This window comes from Oryctolagus cuniculus, chromosome 8, assembly GCF_964237555.1.
Source record: "Oryctolagus cuniculus chromosome 8, mOryCun1.1, whole genome shotgun sequence".
NCBI classification, from domain to species: Eukaryota; Metazoa; Chordata; class Mammalia; order Lagomorpha; family Leporidae; genus Oryctolagus; species Oryctolagus cuniculus.
This window is the reverse complement of record NC_091439.1, coordinates 54,451,277-54,463,967: the sequence shown is the minus strand read 5'-3', so window position 1 is coordinate 54,463,967 and position 12,691 is coordinate 54,451,277.

Sequence of the window (12,691 nt, the reverse complement as noted above, 5' to 3'; positions counted from 1 at the left end):
AAAAAAAAAAAAAAAAAGAAAAGAAAGAAAAAGAAAACAAACAACCAAACAAAAAAACCACCTATGATCAATATTCACTTGGTCTACTTCTCACTCTTCAACTCATCACATCATGATTTTTGCATCTGAAATCATTCTTTCTTGCCTACCATCAAACTATTAATAACTACATCACTGGGCACTTTTCCCCTTTTATCTAACCTGAACAATCATTAACAGCCAAGATGATTAACCCTTCCCTCCTATTCTTTAGAGGGGGCTAACAGGAGACTTCAACTAGAGCAAGGCATGGCCTTGTGGTTCCAGAGGCTGGCAGTCCAAGTGCTGGCAGCGTGGGTTCCCACTGAGGGCTGCAAAGAAGAACCTGTTTCGGGCCAGTCTCCTTGGCTTGTAGGTGCCCATGTGGATGTTCCCATGGTGTTCTCTCTGTCCTTGCATCTTTGTATTGAATTAGGGCCCACCCTAATGATCTCACTTGGATTTCACAATATCTGCAAAGACCCTACCTCCACATATGGTCACATTCTGAGATACTGATGGATGCAACTTCAGTATGTGAACATACAGAGGCTCAAAATTCAACCCTTTATATCCCCTTACTTGGGGATTTTCCTCTCCTGACTTCCTTAGAGCTCCTAACGCATCTTTGACCATTCCTTCTCCTTCTCCTTTTCTGCATTCTCTTTGTTCACTTGCCCTTGAAATGCTGATGTTTCCCAGGATTCTATGCTCCTTCCCCTGCTATTTTTATCTCACATACTATCCCTAGGACTCCATGCCTGCATGTTTTTAAATATCATCTGTATAGTGATGCCTCAGTAATCTGTATTTGGGTGTCTTTACCTTGCTTATGTCTTACCTAGACTTATAAATGCATTCATTCATTCATTCATTCATTCAATACATGTTTATAAATCACTTATGTGTGTTACATACATACAGTGGGTGAAATAGACAATGCCCCTGCTTCATGGCAGGCAGAGAAGTCTTTCTTAACGAAAATCTGACCATGCTATTCTTCAGTTCTAACAGCACCTCCCTTCTACCCCGTCCTAAGAACAGACTTGAAAGCACGAGACTTGACCCTCATTACTCCCCAAGATCTGTACCTCTCCAGCCCTATCCCTACTGTCAAACCATTGCACCCTAAGTTCCAAAAGTGAACTCACCAAACACTGCTCCTACCTCGGATGCTTCTCCAGGTTTTATCCCTGGGCAAATACTTATATCATTTCTATGACCCTGTTTCCTTGCTCTTTCTGCAAAACTATCTACTTCATCATTTTGTACTCATGAGGTTGTAACACTTATCATATTGCTTCTTAAAAACAATGCCCAGGTCAGCTGCATTTTTATAAATCCTTTATCTACATAGTACCAGGTATACAACAACGAATTTGTGTTTTTTTTTTTAACAGGCAGAGTTAGACAGTGAGAGAGAGAGACAGAGAGAGAGTTATAGACAGTGAGAGAGAGAGAGAGAGAGAGAGAGAAAGGTCTTCCTTCCATTGGTTCACCCCACTGATGGCCACTATGGCCAGTGCCACGCCTATCCGAAGCCAGGAGCCGGGTGCTTCCTCCCAGTCTCCCATGAGGTTGCAGGACCCATGCACTTGGATCATCCTCCTCTGCCCTCCCAGGCCACAGCAGAGAGCTGGACCGGAAGAAGAGCAACCGGGACAGAATCTGGCGCCCCAAGCGGGACTAGAATCCAGGGTGCCAGCACCGCAGGCGGAGGATTAGCCTAGTGAGTCACGGCACCAGCCACAACAACTAATTTGTAACTCAGATTTCATAGCTATGGAAAAAGAAACAAAGGAATATCCAGATAAATGGAGAGAGACTCCACATTTATGGATTACAAGATTCAACATTGTTAAGATGACCAGCCTCAGCTTGGCCCATAGAATTTTAGCATAATGCCAATCAAAATCCTAGCAGGCTGCTTTATAAATGTTGTTAGACTGATTCTAAAGATAATATGGATGGCAAAATACTTGGAATAGTTCACTTTACAATACTGAAGTACAGAACAATGTTGCAGAACTCTACCTAATTTCAAAATGTACTATAAGGGGCTGACGCCGTGGCTCACTAGGTTAATCCTCTGCCTGCAGTGCTGGCATCCTATATGGACGCCGAGTTCTAGTCCCGATTGCTCTCTTCCAATCTAACTCTCTGCTGTGGCCCGGGAGGGCAGTGGAGGATGGCCCAAGTGCTTGGGCCCCTGCACTCACAATGGGAGACTGGGAGGAAACACCTGGCTCCTGGCTTCGGATCAGCTCAGTGCCGGCCGGGGCAGCCATTTTGGGAGTGAACCAAAGGAAGGAAGACCTTTCTCTCTGTCTCTCTCTTACTGTCTAACTCTATCTGTCAAATAAATAAATTTTAAAAATGTACTATAAAAATATAGTCCCTGGGGCACATATATGGTGCAATGGCTGAGCTGTTGGTTGAGAGATGGACACGGTGGTGCAGTGGGTTAAGCTGCAGCTTTAGATGTCCACATCACACACCACAATGACCAGTTTTGAGTCTTGATGGCTTTGCTTCTGATCCAACCACCTGCTGATGCATCCTGGGAGGCAGCAGGTGATGGCCACCCATGTAGGAGACCCTGATGGGGGTCTGGGCTCCTGGCTTTGGCTTGGCCAAGCCCTGGCTTCTGCAGGCATTTGGGGAGTACACTGATGGAGGAGAACTAGCTCTTGCACTCTCTCTCTCTCTCTCCTTCTCTCTCAATTGGTTCTACCTAACAAGTAGATAAATATAAAGTAAATGAACATTTAAACAGAAAGATACCACTTAGGATATCTGCATCACATATGAGAGTGTCTGGGTTTGGGACCTGGCCTCTGCTTCTGATTCTAACTTCCTACTAACACACACCCTGGAAGGCAGCAGGTGACTCAAGTACTTGGATTCCTGTCACTCAGGTAATAGACCCAGATTGGGTTCTGGGCTTCTGATTTCAGTCTGGCCCAGGCCCCACTGTTGAGGGCATCTAGGGAGTGAACCAGTAGACAGGAGACAGGATAGATTTTCTGTCTGTGTCTGCCTCTCTCTTTGCATCTCAAATAACTAAAAATAAGCAAAAAATTTAAAAATATACTCATCAAAACAGTATAGGCAAATAAAATATAGATCTCAGGTTTGTAATGAGATTTTAAATACAATAATAAAAGCATAATGCATGAAAAATCTCTGTGAAAGGCACTGTTACGAAAATGAAAAGTCAGGAAGAAAACACTTGCAAAACATGGTAAGAGAAACACAAAACATTTGTGAAACACTTGCCATAAGAAGTGGAAGTCACAAAAGGCAGTTCTTGTATATTATGCAGAAGAGCTGAATGTTTATTCTAAGTCTCCCATCATAGGTTAATACTTTGCCATTTGACACTAAGGGGTGGGCACACTTACCAGAAATCAAATATTTTGAACGCAATATGCCTTTGCTAAGATAGATAAAACCTCTATCAACTATTAAAACTTTTCATAAATCTTCACTTTGTACTCATCCTGTATTTGCTTATTTGAGACCTAATTATATATTGGCTATTTGAAAAATCCTTTCTGAATATTCCTCATTTTATTAAAAAAGAGAGTGGGGAAAAGAGAATGATCATTTAATTCAGTATAATGGTTAACAAGAGAAGGGATAGACACAATGGATTTTGATCATGAATCATGCCTTAGTAAAAAAGGTGAGTTTTCTTTCTAATCATAAAAAAGAAAATTTAGTAACAGCAACCAAAAATACCCCCAGGGCAACATACTATGCTGAAATACTAAAACATAAGCCCAAATAGAGTTTTTGTCTTTCATTTGGCTATCAACAAAAATCAAACAACCGCTATGAACCAAAGGAAAGAAAAAGAAGAGAGTAAGAGGAGAGACAGGGAATGAGCAAGACAAGGCAAGAGAACTGTTAATGGGAAATAAACCAAGTTGTGAATGGCAAAGTAATTTAACTTCCAAAAGTAATTTCCTGTTCTTCACTGGCTGGAAAAAAGCTCTTTTTACTGGATTAGTCCTCACGTATTAAGAATTAAGAGCAGCCTCTAGTGGCAGATTAAAGATTTTACAAAGTGGCCTAGCAGAAACCAAAATGCCTTCCATTTCTGTTACTACTTGCTCTGAGCAAGCTGAAAACCAGATTTACTAACCACCTGTAGCAATTAGGTATCCCTTCACCCGACTGTGAATGTCCCTAAAATTTACATTATCTTTGTATTCTTTATAGGTAGTTTCAAAATCTCCTCTAAATCCTTTGTAGACAGTTGGGGGCTATTCGCTGAATTGGCTGTTAGGTAAACCATAGCGGGGGAGGGAGGGTAATATTTTACTTTTAAAGAACAAACCAGCCACTAAAACCTAAATGAAGACAGATAGATGAGAAGAATAGCAGTTGTCACTGAACTTCTTCTATCTTAAATGAACGCTCAAAAGGAAAAACCGAGGAAAACAGCAATAGCTGAGAAACAGGGCACTAACTCCCCTGGACTTCATCTTTTCAAACGAAGTGCTGTCTCTAACACTGCGAATACGCCAACTCAATGGTTTCGCATTTTGCACACCTACAGTTCTGCTTCCTCTGAACTCCGCCTTCCAGACCCTTGGTTTCCCACCTATGACGAAATGTAAAATCAGTGAATGAATAATATGTTCTTCCTCGTTAGTACTGTTATAAAAGACACGGGTGTTACCTCTGCATAAAACTCATCCAGAGCTGCCCAGGATTACCGATCAGGGCAGCTGGACTACCGTGCAAACATCCGCAAACACCACACGCCACGCACGGAGCAGCCAGAAAAGCGTCAGGGACGCCCAGGAGCACCTGTTTTTATTTGCCACAAAGGTCGGAGTCAGGGAGTTGGGAAGGGATCGCTGAGAGCTGGGACGCAGCTGACACCGAGGAGTGTCGCCCACCACAGCCTCCTTGGACTATTCCCCAGGCCACCTCGGGGACTGCGCGGGCTGGGAACCGCCGCAGAACCGGCGCGTCTGGCGCGCGTGGTCACACCCTTCCCTGCTCTCAGAGGATCACCCGCTGCGCTCCTGCGCTGGTTCTGCTCGGCGAGGGTCGCCACGCGCCACCTGAGCAGGGACGGGGAATCAGGGGGACCCTCGGGCCGGCCTCTGCAGCGGGATTCCCTGCCTGCGGCTTCCGGCCGGTTTCTCCTCCAGCTCAGAGCGTCGCTGCCCCTCGGAGCGGAGAACCAGCGATGCGCACAGAAGCCCCGGGGCCTTGGAAGGAGTAGGAGGAGGACTCCGGAAAGGCTTGGAAGGGACGGAGGCCGTGACAAACACCTGGGTGCGTCCCGGGGCCGGGATCGTTGCCCCGGGCAACTGGGGGCGTGCCTAGAATGCGGGGGCGGGGCCTCTGCTCCAGGGGCCTCGTGAAGCCCGTCGGAGGTGGCTCTGGGTCCGAACCAGGCCACAGTACATGGGGCAAGGGGTGTGCTTTGGCTAAGATTTAATCACGTCTCCATGGGAATATTGCGAACTGTTCCCTCACTTGAAAAATGAGAATGGGAAAAAAATATATTTAAACCTTGACTGACCTCTTACTCCCATGGGTTCCTCCTAAGATTATTTGGAGGGAGAATGAACTATAAAATAATATTACGTCCTTTCATATAATTAATATGATTATTTAATTTTTTAGTTTCGCTGCTTGATTTACACAGGTGCTTTCAAATGCATTCATCTAAATTATATTGGATTATTATTTTATTTATTAAAAATCCCTGCTTCCACATAGGAGTGTTGCAATGAAGAATTAATATTTGCTAAGCACTTGGAAGGTGAAAACTACATAAAACTTGATGGAATTACTCTATTATTATTGATGCTGAAAAACAATAACTTGATGCAGCTGCAAACCAGGGCCATCTGCTATGTTAACTGAAATTATATTGTAAAAGGCTTTGCCTATTCAAGCAAAGTAGTGAGTACAGAAATAATTATGTAGGTAATTCAATTTCCCCAGAAAATGGAATCCTATTTTGAAGGAAAAATGAGTCTTTTGCCTGATTTCATTTTGTTTTGCTCTATTTTTATTGCCACATTTAAATAAATCGCTTGCATATATGTAATTACTTAGATAACTTTTCTATTTTAATTTCTCTTTCCTGCAATTTCAAATGAATTATTCTAAGGCTAGATCTGCATTAACAAGCTGAGAGTTAAATAATGTTCTTTCTTTTATAGCAGCCGCACTAGTTCACTTTATATTCAGGTATTGTAGAAGAAATTTTGGTAAAACTCCAGAGAATTGCAAATACTTGAACATCTGTATCATTGGTTGCTCGATATTTCTGACTGTTACAGTCAGATAAGGTTGATAATGTCTTATTTTTTCTGAGATATATTGCAAAGGCAGGCATTATGTTTAGATATAGATTTCCAAACATTTCTACTATCATAATCTTTTAATTACTAGGACAAATGCATTAATTCTCCTCTTTCTTTGCTAATGTCAACTTGGCCATAGCCTTCAAATACCATGGTAACAACTGTGTTTCAAAAGTAATCTCAAGAGGTTTAAAAACAAATTATTTCTTCAACACAGAGTTCTTAAATGTAATATTCTAAAATGTCTGGCAAGCATCTCTAATCAATCATTATGAAACCTCTCTATTCAAAACATTAACATTTAATATCATAAAAGCAGGCCAGACCACTAGCATCAACATGATAATCATCATTCATATCATTTATTAAATTAGTCAGTGGAGTGCCCAAAAGTGAAGTAATCCTGTGCATTCACTAGAGGGAGCAATTCCTGTTAGTAAACCGGAATGGCACAGGTCTAGATACTCAGAACTCCTAGGGTGGATCTAGACATTTAACATAATTCGAGAGTGAAAATGTGCAGAATCTGTGAGAACGGTCTCAGTGAAGCTGTCTGGCACTTCACGAGCTGTTCAGAGCTTTCCTGAAGCGTCTAGAACATGACTGTGAGAGCAGATGAGAGGAAGTCCAAGGCAGTGATACCTCAGTTGACGTTTCCATTTCACTTTAATTTTCACACATGTGTACTTCTAGGTGAGGAGTTACTGTCCACCAAAATTGGCCCAGCATCTAGTCCAGCAAAAATTTAACAACACTCATGGGAACCATCGCTGGTTTCTGTTCTGGAATGAATGTAAATAAACCATGTTCAATACACTAAGGAGACTTTAGTTAGCAATCTAAGTGACAGATGTTCAGACCTATTCACGTTTCTACTGTACTTTCCTATTTTTAGCTGTTCATGACTTAACCTCAACAGTTTGTTTAGGTTTGTGTTCTGTTTGACATATTTTTAGTACTTTGGGTAGTAAGACATTTTTTAAGCAAAAGTTAATATGAGACTGACAAACAATATTGTTATAATTACACCTAATTGTATTATTTTGACTACCTGTGAATCTCCATGTTTAATGGTATGAATTTGTTCCTTGAAAATAAAAGGTAATTTGGGGCTGTTGCTGTGGTGCAGTGGGTTAAAGCCCTGGCCTGAAGTACTGGCATCCTATATGGGCTCCAGTTCTAGTTCTGGCTGCTCCTCTTCCTATCCAGCTCTCTGCTGTGGCCTGGGAAAGCAGTAGAAGATGGCCCAAGTTCTTGGGCCCCTGCACCCACGTGGGAGACCCAGAAGAAGCTCCTGGCTTCTGGCTTCTGGCTCCTGGCTTCGGATTGGCGCAGCTCTGGTGGTTGCGGCCATCTGGGGAGTGAACCAGCAGATGGAAGACCTCTCTCTCTCTGCCTCTCTCTGTAACTCTGTCCTTCAAATAAATAAAATAAATCTTTAAAAAAAGAAAATAAAAGGTAATATGAGTTATTGTCATTGAATTAATGCCAAATTGGATAATACAAAATGTCAAATTTTTAAAATTGCAGTTTTATTTTTGAAATATTTCCTTCATGTGGATGAGTATGTAGTGTATATCTACCTGGTGTGAGTTACTGTTAGGAACTGAGTACACAAAAATAAATAAACTCTGACTAGGCTCATCACTTAACACTGATTCTTTTAAAATAAAATTGTTCTCCAATAATTTAGCTATATTTATGTATTCTTTTAAAAAATGCATTAAAAAGGTTCTTCAAGTCTTTTACTGAAAGAAATGACATACCTTTTTTTAAAATTCCTGGGACATCATGACAAGCGCTTGAAATTTAAAGAAGGTTTTAGGGTCTTCAAATCTATGTGACATGTTTGGAATATAAATTGCCAGATCTGTCAGCTCCAAGTCAAGAATTTACTACTATTGTTTGTATGTAGACGGACTAAAAGTTCTCCAGACCACACTCCCCAAACTCTTTTCTCTAAAGCACTTCTAAAAAATGCAATCTGAACACTTGCACTATTTTGCATTGATGGTTTCAATATTGTTTTTACTTAGGAATGAAGAAAGAAGACAAGTGATCACGAGTTTCTGGGAAGAATTAGTGTATTCTGTACAATTTCTTCTTTCCTCATTATGCCTTCTAAAATAGTAGGTAGCTCTACAGTGTGAATATGGAGATGCATATCCTTTTTGAATTAATAATATCACTTTAAATGTTTTAGTACTATGAATTAAAATATAAATAACAGAGACGTAAATGAAAAACCATGACTCAAATATAGTAAGCCTAAGAATTATACAAATTGGAGATGGATTTATTTTCTTTTAAATCAACACTGTGAAACTTTACTTTAAACTGTGTAAGAAAAGGATCATTGGACTTTGATGAATGTTCTGTATACCAATAACAATGAGACATTTTGACATTGGCAAAAAATTTAGACATATGATAAAATAGATATCCACTTATTTATATTTTATAGTTTATTTTCTTTTTACAATTATATAACATGAGCTCCCATTATAGAAAATAAGTAGATAGCAATAAAAATTATACTCCATTGTCTAAGATATTCTGAAAGTGTTTTACTTGTTTTGTGCTACAATATCCTTAAAATGAAATCTTCAAACATAGTCTAACAGTGCTTTGCAATTAAAAAGCAGCTTAGCCTTTGTAAAAGGGAACTGAATACATTAATTTTTCAGTATTTTAAATATTTAACATTAAGTCACATACAACATGAAAAGTTGTATCATTATCAGAAATATATTTTCTTATACATTGGCAAGATTCTACACTCAGACCATCTAAATTTTCAGAAAATTTGAATTTAATTTCAGTATACATTGAAAATTAGAGTTTTCCATTGCCTTAATAAAGAATAGGGTTACCTCATCTTCCATTGCAAGGAAGCTTGTTTGTATCTATTTGGAAATCCTTGGCTCTTGGCATTTTGTGTATTTGCAGTTTATAAATGTTAATCCTGGTGGATCCCAGGGACTGGTGAAGGCTCAGAGACTGGGATATATGTTTTGTAAGAAGTGAAAACCGGGACATTCGCATTGCTATAAAGCCAACATTTGAAGAACTTTGAACTGCAATCTGACAATCTTGGCATAGTAACTTACAATTTTGAAAGGCAGATAACCATGCTAGAATGTTGATGTTTTCAGCACACTTTGCCATATATATGTTTTCCATTTAATCTGTACTAATAGAAAACAAAAATAATGTTGATGAAAAATAATTTGAGCAGCTTAGCCAAGGATAATAAAATGTCTTGAATGTAACATTTTCTAAGACTGCAACTGAAGAACGGGCTTTGACAGGAGCCAAACTCTTGCAGAAGATCTCAGAACATTTGGGCTTCATCATATATATATAAATATATATATATGAAAAATCATCATTTTAATATAGATTATTCTAGTGAAAATATGATTACTAATTTTAAAAACTTGAAATGAAACTTTTTTTTTTGACAGGCAGAGTGGACAGTGAGAGACAGAGAGAAAGGTCTTCCTTTTCCGTTGGTTCACTCCCCATTGGCTGCTGCGGTCAGTGCGCTGATCTGAAGCCAGGAGCCAGGTGCTTCCTCCTGGTCTCCCATGCGGGTGCAGGGCCCAAGCACTTGGGCCATCCTCCACTGCCCTCCCCGGCCACAGCAGAGAGCTGGACCGGAAGAGGAGCAACTGGGACAGAATCCGACGCCCGGACCGGGACTAGAACCCGGGGTGCTGGCGCCGCAGGCAGAGGATTAGCCTAGTGAGCCATGGCGCTGGCCATGAAACAACTTTTTTAAAAAGTTTTTTATATTGATTTGAATGACAGAGTTACAGTGAGAGGTAGAAACAGAGAGAGAGTCTTCCATCTACTGGTGCACTCCCCTAATGGCTGCAATGACCTGGGCTGGGCCAGGCTGAAGCCAGGAGACAGGAGCTTCTTCTGGGTCTCCCACTTGGGCCATCCTCTGCTGCTTTCCCAGGCACATTCGCGGGGAGCTGGATAGAAAGTGGAGCAGCCCAGACTCGAACCAGAGCCCATGTGGGACACCGGTACTGCAGGGCAGGGCTTTAACTCACTGAGCCACAGTGCTGGCTACAACAACTTTTAAAAATATTATACTTAACAGGCTCTTCATATTCAAAAAACAATGGGTAACAAACCAACATTTTTATAACATTCAAATATGTTCTATGCAAATATTAATCCCAATATATAAAAAAACGGAGAAAAGACGCTTTTTTTCTTTTTTGAAAGATTTATTTATTTATTTGAAAAGCAGAGTTGCTGAGAGTGAGAGAGAAACAGAGAGAGAGAGAGAGAGAGAGATCTTCCATCTGCCGGTTCACTTCCCAAATGTCCACAATGGCCAGGACTGGACCAAGCGAAGACTAGAGCCAAGAACTTCATCTGAATCTTCCATATGTGTGCAGGAGTCCAAATATTTGGGCCATCTTCCTTTGCTTCCCCAGAGACATTAGCAGGAATATGGGGATCTGGATTGGAAGTGGAGTGGATCTGTCGGGACTTGAACCAGTGCTCATATGGCTCCATCATATATATGTGTGTGTGTGTGTGTGTGTGTGTGTGTAATAACAGATGCTCATATCCATCCCCTATGCCACGCCAGTCTCAGAAGATTCTTAACTTCAGAAACACTTGGTACAAGACTATGATTTTCTTTTCCACATTTCTGTTTAAGGAAATATTATTACATTAAGCTAAATTATTTAATAACATGTTACAGATAAGTTGTTCTCATAATTGTAAATATTACACTAACAATATTTTCTTTTTTTAAGATTTATTTATTTGAAAGTCAGAGTTACAGTGAGAGAAGGGGAGGCAGAGAGAGACAGAGGTCTTCCATCTGCTGGTTCACTCCCCAATTGGCCGCAATGGCTGGAGCTGCGCTGATCTGAAGCCAGGAGTCAGGAGCTTCCTCTGGGTCTTCTGATGTGGGTGTAGGGGCCCAAGCGCTTGGGCCATCTTCCATTGCCTTCCCAGGCCACAGTAGAGCGCTGGATCAAAAGTGGAGCAGCCGGGACTTGAACCGTCACCCATGTGGGATGCCAGCACTGCAGGCAGCGGCCTTACCCAGTACGCCACAGCACTGACCCCAACTAACAATATTTTTTAAATTATTTTTAAGGATGACATCAACTCATCTTTTGTAATTTTTTATTACTTAAGAAACGTTACTATATCTCTGAAGAGACTCCAAAATTGTATTACCTTGAGAATTAAGACATAAGGATCCTCAATTCCCTTCCCAACTCTGTCATCAAAAATTATGGGATGGGGGCTGGTGCTGTGGTGTAGTAGGTAAAGCCTCTGCCTGCTGTGCTGGCATCCCAAATGGGCACTCATTCAAGTCCCAGCTGCTCCCATTCTTCTATCTGCTATGGCCTGGGAAAGCAGTAGAAGATGGTCCAAGTCCTTGGGCCCCTGTACCCATGTAGGAGACCCGGAAGAAGCTCCTGGCTCCTGGTTTTGGATCGGCACAGCTCTGGCCATTGTGGCCATCTGGGGAGTAAACCAGCAGATGGTAGACCTCTCTCTCTCTCTCTCTCTCTCTGTGGCTCTGCCTCTCTGTAACTCTGCCTTTCAAATAAATAAATAAATATTTTAAAAGAAAATTATGGGACATGGGTTAATGGGCAAAATCTACACTTATATGTATGGTACATTATGTGCCTGATAAACCTCCAACAGTAGATGATGGAATTATTTCCAGTGGAGAAAATGATTTATGCTTACCTTCATTGTACTTTGTGATAGGCAAGTTAATTTTAAATCTTGTAAATCATTCTAAACCACAGTGTTCTGACTTTAAAGTGAAGCTAAGGCCGATTCTGAATCTTAACTTTAGAAAAATACATCTCTTCCAGAAAAACCTTCCTCCCACCCTTGAACTTTAGATCAAATAAGGAGAAGAGGTGTCTTCCTTCTGCTGGGTTTCTGCTTCCTGTCTAGATGCTTGTGTCACTGGAGAAACAGTAATTGCATTCTGTGTATCTGCAAAAAGTCCACTGTACCAAGATGGTGCTTCCATAAGACTTCGAAGGTTTCTGTAAGGGAATTCCTCTAAATCTGCTATTTATTACAGATAGCTAAATACATATATTTCAGATCACACTGGAAAGCAGCCTTTTGTCTATCGTGCAAAACTGATCCAACATTCTAGTTTAGGAGTCTCCTCTAGCACTTTTTTTATGGGTGATAATTCAGCCTATGTTCCAACTCTTCCAATGAGGAAGTCATTATTTCTTAGAGAATTTGAAGCATCAAAAATATTTCCATATATTTAGTTGAAATATGCCATTCTATAACTTTTAGTCTTTTGT